Raw genomic sequence first — 13,990 nt, forward strand, 5'->3', positions numbered from 1 at the left:
AAAAAAGGAACATGTTTTTACTGTAACTGGAAGCAAATTTTTAAAAGATGTCAAGTTGTAGCTTTGCTTTCCACAAAAAGAAACATCTCTATGCAGAAAGGTCATGTGGTTAGCAATGAAGGTGAAGTCACTTTCCCCCCAGGTGAATCTTTGGTGAATATATTTTGGGTATTGCCTCCACTGAAAGATGCATACTGAAAATATGAGTACTAGCAGCAATTCTATGAGCTTCCCGCTATCCCTCAGTACTAATTAAAAGGGAAGGTCAAGAATCACACTGAGGAATAAGTACCAGTAAGTATATAAGGGTTCAGCCCAGATGCACTGGTCACAGTTGTACGAGCACTTTGACAAGAAGAGGGTTCGAAGAGCCTGCAATCAGTAGATCCCTTGGAGAAACACAGAACCCTATCATGTGCATCGCAATGAAGCCCCCACCTATCCTATTCCACACTTGGGAAACCTGAGGCTAACCACTCCAAACATCCTCTTGTGCCCTACGACTTGGGCAGCCACACCCATCTTTTGTAGAAGCTCTTCTTGACTGGTACCACGGCATTCTGCCATAGACTTTAGAAGGTCCCACGGCTGGAATGGAATCTCATGGTTTGGAAACTGATGGGAGAACAGTTAAATAGTAAACCCCACAGCAAGAATCAGCTTATCTTTCAGGCCATGGTGGTCTGGCACGTAGTAAATCACTTTTGAATCAGAAGGGCTCTTAAGGAGTCCTTTAGTCTTTTTAATAAACACTCCCGGGTCTTCCCTGGTGGCGCAGTGGTTAAGAATCCGCCTGCCAATGCAGCAAACACGGGTTCGAGCCGCGGTCTGGGAAGATCCCACATGCCGCGGAGCAACAAAGCCTGTGCGTCACAGCTACTGAGCCTGCACTCTAGAGCCCGTGAGCAACAACTACTAAGCCTGCGTGCTGCAACTACTGAAGCCCACGTGCCTAGAGCCTGTGCTCCACAACAAGAGAAGACACTGCAATGAGAAGCCCGCGTACCGCAACGAAGAGTAGCCCCTGCTCGCCGCAACTAGAGAAAGCCCGCACGCAGCAACAAAAACCCAGTGCAGCCAAAAATAAATAAATTTATAAAAAAATAAACATTCCCTCTTTTTAATAAAGGAGGAACTGGAGGAATGGGCATTAGGGTCAATACCTTGCTGGAAAATCTCTGAGGTTCCTCTATGACCCTGTCTATCTAACCCTCCGATGTTTCCTGTAAGAATCAGAAGTACATCATTGTTTACCAAAGTCAGGAGCGAACAAGCCCAGGATTCCAGCTCGGGGAGGAATTTTGGCTTATATGTGAGAACTGAGTCATTCTGAAGGCTGATCTTGGAGACTCTAGTGGAGTGTTTGAACTCAATTCAGTTTACCACACCCCTTGCTCATCAAGGCAGGCTCATAAATCAGGAGACACAGCATGGCATTCACCTTCAGGTCAGGTAACAGTGCCACCTCCCAGATGTTCTGCCCCAAAGAAGTGGCGTGGTGTCTACTATGGCCCCGAAAGTATACCCATAGATAGTCTAGTTGAGACATGAGTCTGGTACAAGTTCACAGAAGCTGTAAGGAAAATTGTGGTCAGGACTCTACCTTGAAACTTCTCACCTAGAGGGCCTTCTTAAATCCTGGCATTGGCACCACTGGTGACAAGGAAGAAAAAAACAGCCAGGGTTGGACTTTTCCAGCAGAGATCTAGTGGATGCAAAAGGTTTGTCAGTTGAAGAAGATTCCTTCACCAGTACAAGAATTATGTAGGACAAATGTCTGAGAAATGGGCAAGCCTGTCAGTGGCCTCTGGGGTTTGGCTAAAGCCCTAGACTGTCCCAATGCCTCTGCCCATAAGCTGGCAGCTTTTTTATCTGAGACTGAGCTGTAATAGAGAGTCTTAAGAAAGCAGCAATATTGCTCTATCTACTAGAGATTTTAGAGGAATACTAGGATTCCCGGAGAGTGACCAAAGGATTCAGAAATATTAAAAAACCCAAGAGCAATGGTGAGACCACTATTCAGTCCCTGATCATCTCCTGCCCAGCAGTTACACTAAACAAGTCCCATGTTGCTCTCTCATATACCTTTAGCAGGAGTGAAAATTGATACAGTCTTTAGGGAAATCAGTTTGGAGGTGCCTTCAAATTTTAAAAAAATTTTTTTAAAGAATAAATTTATTCTATTTTATTTATTGATTGATTTTTGGCTGCGTTGGGTCTTCGTTGCTTCACACAGGCTTTTTCTCTGGTTGCCGTGAGCAGGGGCTACTCTTCGTTGCGGTGCACGGGCTTCTCATTGTGATGGCTTCTCTTGTTGCAGAGCACGGGTTCTAGGAGCGCAGGCTTCAGTAGTTGTATGGCATGCGGGCTTAGTTGCTCCACAGCATGTGGGATCTTCCCGGACCAGGGCTTGAACCTGTGTCCCCTGCATTGGCAGGCAGATTCTTAACCACTGTGCCACCAGGGAAGCCCAGCCTTCAACTTTTTAAATGTGCATACCCTTTGATTAGCAAATCCACTTCCAATTCTGGGGGAATAGTGCCCAGAGACACTCACACATGAGCTCAAAAATATTTGTACAAGGAAATTCATTGAAACCTTGCTTGTCCGTCAATAAGAAAGTGACTAAGTTGCAGTACAGCTATAAAACGACCTGGTATACACTTGTTAAAAAGAATGAATGAAAAAAAAAAAAAAAAAAGAATGAATGAAAACTCTAAGTAAAATGTTCATGGTAAACTGCTGAGCAAAAAAATATATGCAATTATTTCTGTTTTTGAGTAAAAATATTTTATTTGTACACTTATTGTTTGAATTTGTTTACAATGAGCATATAACACTTTTGCAATAATAGATTTCCAAAAGCACCCGCCATTATTACCTTTAAACTAAGAAGTTGGTAGATGATTTTCTTAAATTTTAAAATAGCTCTATTGCTGTAATGTTACTTGTCCAATAAATTAAAATTGGGAGGAAAAAGCAAATTCATTAAAATTTAGAATGTACTTTTTTTTTTTGCGGTACTTGGGCCTCTCACTGCTTTGGCGTCTCTCGTTGTGGAGCACAGGCTCCGGACGCACAGGCTCAGCAGCCATGGCTCACGGGCCCAGCCGCTCCGTGGCATGTGGGATCTTCCCAGACCAGGGCACGAACCCGTGTCCCCTGCATCGGCAGGCGGACTCTCAACCACTGTGCCACCAGCGAAGCCCTAGAATGTACTTTTTAAGGTCAGATATAGAGAATTATATTTAACTCAGAGAAATGTGAACTTAGGGGAGAACTATTTTACATATATTTTAATATACACGCACATACACACACATATATTGCCACAGTTCTCATAGTATGGTTTATAGACTCCTGGAGGCCCCAAGGCCTTTTCAGGGCTGTGGAATCAAAACTGTTTTCATTATAATTCTAAGATACAACTCTTCACTGTGTTGACTTTTTGATAGTATGAAAGCAATGATGGGTAGAGATTTCCCTGGTGGTCCAGTGCTTAAAACTCCATGCTCCCAGTGCAGGGGGCCCAGGTTTCATCCCTGGTCAGGGAACTAGATCCCACATGCTGCAACTAAGACCCGGGGCAGCAAAATAAAAAAAAAAAAAGCAATGGTGGGTAAAAATTGCTGGTGCCTCAGCACGATTCAAGGCAATGCTATCAAACTGTACTAGTAGTTAATGTAGTCTTCTCCACTCAGCATGCAAAGGGGAAAAAAAGCCAAATTTAATACGAATATCCTTAATGGAGCAGGTAAAATTAATTTTATTAAAACTCAACGCTTGGGACTTCCATGGTGGTCCAGTGATTAACACACCACGTTCTAAATGCAGGGGTCCCAGGTTCGATCTCTGGTCAGAGAACTAGATCCCACGTGCATGCCACAACTAAGAGCCCGCATGCCACAGCTGAAGGATCCTGCGTGCCACAACTTAAGGATCCTGCATACCTCAACGAAGATCCTGCACACAGCAACGAAGATCCATGTGCCACAACTAAGACCCAGTGCAGCCAAATAAATAAATAAATATTAAAAACAAAACAAAACTCTACACTTGAGTACATATATTTTAAATATTCTATGTGAGGAAATGGGAAGTATACATAAAGCACTTCTGCTATACATTGCTTGCCTCAAGTACATGATTGTCTCAAGGAAAAACACTTAGGCAGCAAAGCTGAACTTTCCAGTTGCAAAGCTGAACTAACCACTTTTTCATGGAATACCATTTTTACATGAAAAGTGTGACTGACAGATAAGTTTTGGCAATTCAGACTTGTGTATTTGGCAGACATTTTCTGGAGCCTGCCATCTGAAGGGAAACAGCTGACAGTATTTGTTTCCAGTTATAAAATTCAGGCTTTGGGGCAAAAATGAGGATTTTGCAAAATTGTACCCACTACCATTGGTTTACAGTTTCCCAAAACTTAAAAGACTTTTCTGAAGAGATAGAGATAATACTTTTAAAAATATTTATTTATTCATTTGGCTGCGTCGGGTCTTAGTTACCGCATGTGGGACCTTCGTTGCTGCGTGCAGGATCTTTTAGTTGCAGCATGCGAACTCTTAGTTGCGGCATGCAGGATCTAGTTCCCTGACCGGGGATAGAACTCGGGCCCTCTGCATTGGGAGTGTGGAGTCTTAACCACTGGACCACCAGGGAAGTCCTGAGGTAGTGATAATATTAACAAATGTGGTTTTCGATATTATATAATTAAATGTGTCAGTATTTGCAAGACCTACATAACTCAGTGGACCAATATTTCCCAAATGACCAATGGCTGATGTTACAAACCCATATATGAGTAAAACAACCATCCAAAGATAGACCAATAAATTTTAATGTAACAGAATATGAAAAGTTTATAGTTATGTTTTCAACCTTTACAAAATTAACAGTCGTTTAATTTTGATGTGGTATTAAAGGGAATAACCACAATTATCTGGAAAAGCCATTAAAATATTTTTCCCTTTTCCAACTACATATCTGTGTGAGTCCAGATTTGCTTCATGTTATTCAACCAAAATACTATATTGCGATTGACTGAATGTGGAAGCAGATAGGAGAATCCATCCATCTTTTATTAAGCCAGACATTAAAAATTCCACCCTTGGGGCTTCCCTGGTGGCGCAGTGGTTGAGAGTCCACCTGCCGACGCAGGGGACACGGATTCGTGCCCCGGTCCGGGAAGATCCCACATGCCACGGAGCGGCTGGGCCAGTGAGCCATGGCCGCTGAGCCTGCACGTCCGGAGCCTGTGCTCCGCAACAGGAGAGGCCACAACAGTGAGAGGCCCGCGTACCGCAAAAAAAAAAAAAGAAATAAAAACTTCCACTCTTCTCATTAAATTATTTTTGTTTTGAAAGATCATGGACTTGCCTGGTGGCACAGTGGTTAAGAATCCTCCTGCCAATGCAGGGTACATGGGTTCGAGCCCTGGTTTGGGAAGATCCCACAGGCTGCGGAGCAACTAAGCCCATGTGCCACAACTACTGAGACTGCACTCTAGAGCTCGTGAGCCACAATTACTGAGCCCACAAGCCACAACTACTGAGTCTGTGAGCCACAACTACTGAAGCAAGCATGCCTAGAGCCCATGCTCCACAACAAGAGAAGCCACTGCAATGAGAAGCCCACGCACCACAACAAAGAATAGACCCCGCTCGCCACAGCAACGAACACTCAACACAGCCCAAAATTAATTAATTAATTAATTTTTAAAAATATGTAACTCGTGTTCACAGTTATGCAATGAAATTACGGATTTTTAAAAATTCCTCAGTTTAAATTTCTGTTACAGTAAATATTGGTAGACAAAATATCAATAGACAAAGCCTACATATATAAACAAGAGCTCTTTGGGTCTGTAATAAGTTTTCAGAGTGTAAAGGGGTTCTGAGATCAAAAAGTTTCAGAGCTGCTGCAGTACTATAGTATAGCGGTTCCAGCAGTGGCAGAAGAATGGAGGAGATGACCTATAGAGACTCTGCTGGGTTTTCAGTCTTTTCCCACTCAGCCACTGCTCATCTTTAGCCCAGCAGTCAAAGCATGGGAACAAGAGCTCTGAACTGTGCTCTGGGTATCTCAGATGTGAGTTTATGAAAGGGAAAAGGCACTTCTTTCCCTTCTTCTCCCTGTCTAAGTCTCCAGATAAGACTTATGGGTTGTGCTGGGTAAAGAGAGAGACTAGGAAAGGGAAGATGAGAGTGAGGCACCTGCACAGCTATTAAGGCGTTTAGAAACTCCGAAGTTAGCTGGTAAAGACAAACTTTCAGGGGCCACGTCCGGTCCACTTGGGCTCAACAGCATGAACAGGAAGGAGCCAGGGACATCCCCTAAAGCAGTAATACTCGGATTCCCTTCCTCCTGCTCTGGCCCATTTCTTAAAATAGCCTAAACCCTTCAATGGCCTTTAAGAACCAACAATTCTTCTAGGCCACAGTACCACCTGGTTAATTAGAATAGATCAACATGAAATCAAGTTTAAAGAGAAAAAAATGTAAACCAACATAATAACAACTGCTACTTTCCCATATACCTCCCGTTCCACCTCCACATTCACCTAAGCTTCTACTTTCCTCCTACCATCCACCCCTCCCCTGGCCTGAGCCCTTCTCTCCTTAGGCTATTGCTGATTCATTAGGGATATAGTCACTAGGATGGGGAATTTAGGCATAAGACATTTCACCATGATTTGATACTCCTTTGTGCCATTTACTGGCTGTGTGATCATGCAGATCACTCTCCTTCTCTGGACCCTCAGTTTCTGCATCTTTCAGATGAGATGATCTTCCAGCTCTGTGATCCTATAGTTATTAATGAACAGGAGATATGTCCAGGCTGGAGCTAAGGACTCTGAAATAAATGTCATTGAAAAGAGCAGAGAATCTAGAGAGGGAACAAAGCTCTAGTTTGCATCATTACATATTATCCCCTTTGGACATGGATATATTCATGGGAGATGAACAAACACAGGTCTCTGAAAACAACCTGGAGAAACCTCCCAAGGCCATGATTCTTCCCTTGGGTTCACTTAGCTAGTACGTTCCTAGAGTTGGTATTGGAGAATTCCCCAGTTCTTGCCCAGCAGTGGTAATTCCTTTGGTCTTGGAGGCCCTAGAGGCTTTCAGCTTCCCTGTTGTGACTCTTCTAATTAGATATCGGGCTCTGGCCTCTACAATTCTTTTTATTTTTTTAACACCTTTATTGAAATATAATTCACATGCCACACAGTTCTTCCAAAGTGTATATTTCAGTGACTTTTGTTATATTCACAGAGTTGTACAACCATCATATCTATTTTAGAACATTTTCATCACCCTTAAAAAGAAATCCTAAACCCATTAGCCATTATCTCTCAACACCCCAGGTCCCAAGCCCTAGGCAACCACTTGTATACCTTTTTGTCTTTATAGATTTACCTATTCTAGATAGTTCATATAAATGGAATCATACAACATGTGGTCCTTTGTGACTAACTTCTTTTACTTAGAATGATGTTTTCAGGGTTCATCAATGTTGTAGCATTTATCAGTGCTTTGTTCCATTTTATTGCTGAATAACATTGCACTGTATGGGTATAACACATTTTGTTTATCTATTCATGAGTTTGGGTTGTTGGGTTGTTTTGGGTTGTTTCCACCTTTTGGCTATTGTGAATAATACTGTTATGAACATTGGTGTACAAGTGTCTGAGTGCTTGGTTTCAATTCTTTTGGGTATATACCTAGGAGTATAATTGCTAGGTCACATATTAATTCTGTGTTTAACTTTTATTTATTTATTTATTTATTTATTTTTGGCTGCGTTGGGTCTTTGTTGCTGCATGCGGGCTTTCCCTAGTTGCAGTGAGCAGGGGCTACTGTTTGTTGTGGTGCACGGGCTTCTCATTGCGGTGGCTTCTCTTGTTGCAGAGCATGGGCTCTAGGCACGCGGGCTTCAGTAGCTGTGGCACACTGCTCAGTAGTTGTGGCCAATGGGCTCTAGAGCGCAGGCTCAGTAGTTGTGGCGCACGGGCTTAGTTGCTCTGCATCATGTGGGATCTTCCTGGACCAGGGCTCAAATCCGTGTCCCCTGCACTGGCAGGTGGATTCTTAAGCACTGCGCCACCAGAGAAGTCCTGTGTTTAACTTTTTGAGGAACACAAACTGTTTTCCAGGGCTGCTGTACCATTTTACGTTCCCACCAACGATGTGTGAGGGTTCTAGTTTCTCCACATCCTTACCAATACTTGTTGTTTATAGCCATCCTAGTGGTTATCAATGGTATTTCATTGTGGTTTTGAATTGTGTTTCTCTGCTGGCTAATGATGTTGAGCATCTTTTCATGTGCTTATTGGCCATTTATATATCTAAATAAATGTTTATTTAGATCCCTTGTCCATTTTTAAATTGGGTTATTTGTCCCTTTTATTATTTTTTTTTACATCTTTATTGGAGTATAATTGCTTTTGTCCCTTTTATTATTGAGTTGTAAACTAGATAAAAGTCCCTTATAAGATATATGATTGCAAATATTTCTCCCATTCTGTGGGTTGTCTTTTCACCTTCTAGATAGTATCATTTGGAGCACAGAAGTTTTAAATTTTTTTTTTTTTTTTTTTTTTTGCGGTACGCGGGCCTCTCACTGTCGTGGCCTCTCCCGTTGCGGAGCACAGGCTCCGGACGCGCAGGCCCAGTGGCCATGGCTCACGGGCCCAGCCGCTCCACGGCATGTGGGATCTTCCCGGACCAGGGCACGAACCCGTGTCCCCTGCATCGGCAGGCAGACTCTCAACCACTGTGCCACCAGGGAAGCCCAGAAGTTTTAAATTTTGATGGTGCCCAATTTATTTTTTTATTTTGTTATTTGTGCTTTTGGTGTCATATCTAAGAAACCATTGCCAAATCCAAGGTCATGAAGATTTATACCTATGTTTTCTTCTAAGAGGTGGTTTAGCTCTTACATTTAGGTTTTTGATCCATTTTGAGTTAATTTTTGCATATGGTGTGAGGTAGGGGTCCAACTTTATTCTTTTGCATATAGATATCCAGTTTTCTCAGCATGCTTGTTGAAAACACTATTCTTTCACCATTAAATTGTCTTGGCACCCTCATCAAAAATTAATTGACCATAAGTTTGAGGGTTTGTTTCCGGACTGTCAATTCTATATGTCTTTCCTTATGCCAGTACTACATTGTCTTGATTACTATACCTTTGAATTAAGTTTTGAAATTGGGAAGTGTGAGTCCACCAACACAGTTCTTCATTTTCAAGATTGTTCTGGCAATTCTGAGTTGGCCTCTACTATTCTTACCCCAAGGGACAAGGCCTCATCCACACCACTTCTTCCAAGGTATACATTATGGTCGCCTACAACCCTAATCCTCAGACTCTCCAGCCTCATCCTGAAATTTTCTCTCCCTCACTCCTCCACTCTAGTTATGTGGGCCTTTTCTCATTTTCTCAAAGATTCTGAAGTCCTTCCTGCCTGAAGGCCTTTGCACTGATATTCCCTTTGCCAGAAATGCTTCCCCTCCATCCCCTCCTCCCTATTCTCAAGGCTGACTTCTTTTTGTCATTCAGGTCTCTGCTCAAATGTTAATCTAAGGTAGTCACCCACCTTCTTTATCACATTAACTTGTGTATTGTACTTATCAGTGTCTGAAACAGTCTTATGTATATATCTTTATATATTTATTTATTTTCTGTCTCCCCCTACTATAATGGATACTCCAGGAGAATAGAGATCTTGTCTTATTTAACACTGAATTCCAACATATAAACACTGCCTGACACATAATAGATATTTAATACATACATATTTGTTGAATGAATGAATGAGTAAATGAATGAAGTGATCCATCAAGCCCTGGACAGCTCCTATACTGGGATTCAGCACCAAGAAGAGAGGAAAGAAGCAGTGAACTGGTCCTCAAACCAGGATTAATTACTTTCCATGTATTCATCTCCCATTTTGCACCAGTCAGCAATTTCTCCCTCCTTTTATTCGGAAGTTTCCCTGAAATCCTCCTTCTAACATGTGACTAATTTGAGAAGTAGATACAAACACATTCCTGCCTCCCCCAATATCTGCTGTGAATTGCTCTCAGGAAAAATGACCAAAGATGTCTCTGACCTTAGTATATATGGACAAATGCACACTCAGGTCCATTTGCAAAGACAAAAATCTAGAGTGTTGGGAAGCATGAGGCACTGGACAAGAGGACAGAAGAACACAGAACTAGGAAGATGAGAACCCAGAACCTTAGGGAGAATCAGAGCTTCAAGTAGACAAACAACAACAACAAACAAAAACAAACAAAGAACTTCAAGTAGAGAACCCAGAAATTCACATTATAACAACGTTTGAGTCCAATTCCCATGAAAGTTTGAGAACCATTGTTCCACAGCTACAGACTGGAGAGGAGAGAATATAGGTTACTGATAGGGCGAGATTTTCCCTGGGGCTTGGGAAGCTCTAATAACTGTCTATGCAGCACTAGGTCTTTCATCTAAAGATCTTAAAGAGTGCTCACTTTGGCAGCACATATACTAAAGATCTTAAAGAATGTTATAGGCATTAATTAACCCTCGCAGCATGCTAGAATCCAGGCTCTTGTCCCCATTTTACTGACAGAAAACTGAAGTCTATGGGTTAGAGCCTGGAAAGGAATATCTCAGGCCCATATGGTCTGGACTGACCAAGCTAAGGGCTAAGTCTGAAGCCAGTACTTCAAAATCTTTCCCATGGGCTTCCCTGATGGCGCAGTGGTTGAGAGTCTGCCTGCCGATGCAGGGGACACGGGTTCGTGCCCCGGTCCGGGAAGATCCCACATGCCGCGGAGCGGCTGGGTCCGTGAGCCATGGCCACTGGGCCTGCGTGTCCGGAACCTATGCTGCATGGCGGGAGAGGCCACAACAGTGAGAGGCCCGCATACCACAAAAAAAAAAAAAAATCTTTCCCATATGACAGTGGTTCCCAATCTAAAGAGTATAGAGCTCTTGGGAATTCCCTGGCAGTCCAGTGGTTAGGACTCTGTGCTTCCACTGCAGGGGACACGGGTTCAATCCCTAGTCGAGGAACTAAGATCTCGCATGTCGCCCTGGAACAGCCATAAAAAAAGACTATAGAGCTCTTAAATTCATGTGTATGGGGGACTTCCCTGGTGGTCCAATGGTAAAGAATCCTCCTTACAATGCAGGGGACACGGGTTTGATCCCTAGTCAGGGAACTAAGATCCCACATGCCGCGGGGCAACTAAGCCCACACGCCACAACTACTGAGCTCGTGCACCCTAACTAGAGAGCCCACATGCCACAAACTACAGAGTCCACGCACTCTGGAACCCATGCGCCACAACTACAGAGACCACACACCACAACTAGAGAAGAGAAAATCCATATGCACAACTAGAGAGAAGCCCATGCGCCGCAACAAAAGATCCTGCATACCTCAATGAAGATCCCGCATGCCGCAACTAAGACCCTATGCAGCCAAAAATAAATTAAATAAATAATAAATCTTAAAAAAAAAATTCATGTGTATGTTTACCACCCTTGACTGCAGGCAGATGATAATTTGGCTGGTTCCTTGTCACTCAGGTCTTACCTTAAGGTCACCTCCTCTGAGAAGCCTTCCCTGAACATCCATCTTAAGTAATGTCTTCTCCCAGTCCTTATATTACCCTGTTTGATTTTCTTCAGAGTATTTACCATTATCTGAGATGAACTTATTCATTGTTTGTTACTTCTATCCTTCACTACAATGTAAATTCCATGAAATCAGGAACCTTATCTGACAGGATACTGTCGATGTTCAGTAAGTATTTGCTGAATATTTAAATAAGTCTAAATGAAGATGATTTCAACAATATGTAGATGCTGTTAAAATGAACAAAATATACAATTATCTAAGTTTAAATGATACTTCTGATATATATTTCTCTCCATCAATAGATACTTAGACTATAATGTTAGGATCCTTCTTTATAACATTAAAAAGAGCCATCAGAATTTCCATTTCTGGCATTGTATGGATTAAAATTTCTGAACAACCTAAATAACTAAATGCTAGGTTAAACAACTAAAATGCTAGGTTAGATATAATTTTTAACTTTAAAATTCATAGACGAACTGGCACAAAAGTAATGAGTTAGCAAGATCCTAAAACAAATTTTAACCAGAAACACTTCGCTGTGAAACATTTTCTTACTTCAAGAATGATACCATATTCTTCTGGTTTTGCTTCCATGTCACCAGCCTCTCCTCAATCTTCTCCTTTCCTGGTTGCTCCTCAACCTCCTACCTCTTAACACCGGAATGTTCCAAGATTTGGTCCTTGGATCTCTTCTCTAAGTCCATTCCCTTGGCAATCTCACCTAGTCCATTTTAAATATAATTTATATACTAATAAACTTATAAATTTTTATCTCTGACTCAGACCTCTCCCCTGAACTTCACACTTGCATGTCCAGCTACTTATTTGACATCTCTGCCTTATTATCTAAAAGGCATCATACTTAAAATGCCCAAATATGAACTCAGTCAATGGCAATTCCATTCTTCCTGTCACTTATGCCAGAAACATTGGAGTCATCCTTGACTTCCCTTTTCTTTATACCCCAAATGCGTAGAGGGAGGAAAATGGAAAAGAAAATTAAAAGACAAGAAAGCTCAATCAATCCGAAATAAGATGAGAAAAGGGAAAAGAAACAGAAAAACAGAATAGAAAACCAATAAAACAAAACCAAATATATTAGTAATTACTCTAAATGTAAATGTACTGAGTTCTCTAGCTAAAAGACAGATTGTCAAATTGGGTTAAAAAAAACAACAACCATATCTCTCTATGTACTTGTTATAACAGATACACCTAAAATATAAAAACACAGACTAAAATTCAAAGAATGTAAATATACAATATAGGTAAATTCTAACCAAAAGAAAGCTGATTTAACTATATTTCTAGCAGACAAAATAACTTTTAGGCAGAAAGCATTCCTAGTCATCACAAAATAAGACCATTACAAAATAGTAAATGGATCATTTAACCAGGAAGGTATAACAATTCTAAACTGGAAAGCACCCAATAACACAGCTTTTAAAAATATATAAAAGCAAAATTTGACATATCCACAAGGAGATATTGACAAAATCATTATCATAGTAGGTATATTAACATACCTCCTCTAGTACTTGATAGTTCAAACAGACCCAAAAAGAACTTATGAAATATATAGAATATTTTGAACAGCACAACTAGCAGGCTGTCTTAATAGAAATAGGTAGGAAATTGCTCCCCCAAATTGGAGAGTAAACATTCTTTTCAAGCACACATGGAACATTTATAAAAACTGACCACACACCAGGTCATAAAGTTAGACTCACAAATGTCTAAATGCAGTTAAGTTAGAAATCCGTTATAAAAAGATAATTAATTAAGGGGGAAAAACCATAAGTTCGGAAAATTTTTAAATGTACTTCTCAACAACTTGTGGGTCAAAGAGGAATTCATAGTAGAAATTAGAAAATCCTTAGAAATAAATGGTAATGAGAATACTATATCAGAACTGTAGGATGCAGCTAAAGTGGTACTGTGAAGGAAATCTATAGCAGTAGTGCTTACATCAGGAAATAACTAAGGCTCAAAATAATGAGCTAAGAACTTAGAAAATTAACAGAATAAACCTAAAGAAATGGAAGGAAATAATGAAGAGTAGAAATTAATGAAGTAAAAAAATATTTAATAGAGAAGATCAACAAAGCCAGAAGTTAATTATTTAAAAAGACTAATAGGGCTTCCCTGGTGGCTCAAAGGTTAAGAATCCGCCTGCCAATGCAGGGGACACAGGTTCAAGCCCTGAGATCCCACATGCCGCGGAGCAACTAAGCCCGTGCGCCACAACTACTGAGCCTGCGCTCTAGAGCCCACAAGCCACAACTACTGAGCCCACATGCCGCATCTACTGAAGCCCACGCACTCTAGAACCCATGCTCCACAACAAGA

Source organism: Phocoena sinus, chromosome 3, assembly GCF_008692025.1.
Source record: "Phocoena sinus isolate mPhoSin1 chromosome 3, mPhoSin1.pri, whole genome shotgun sequence".
NCBI classification, from domain to species: Eukaryota; Metazoa; Chordata; class Mammalia; order Artiodactyla; family Phocoenidae; genus Phocoena; species Phocoena sinus.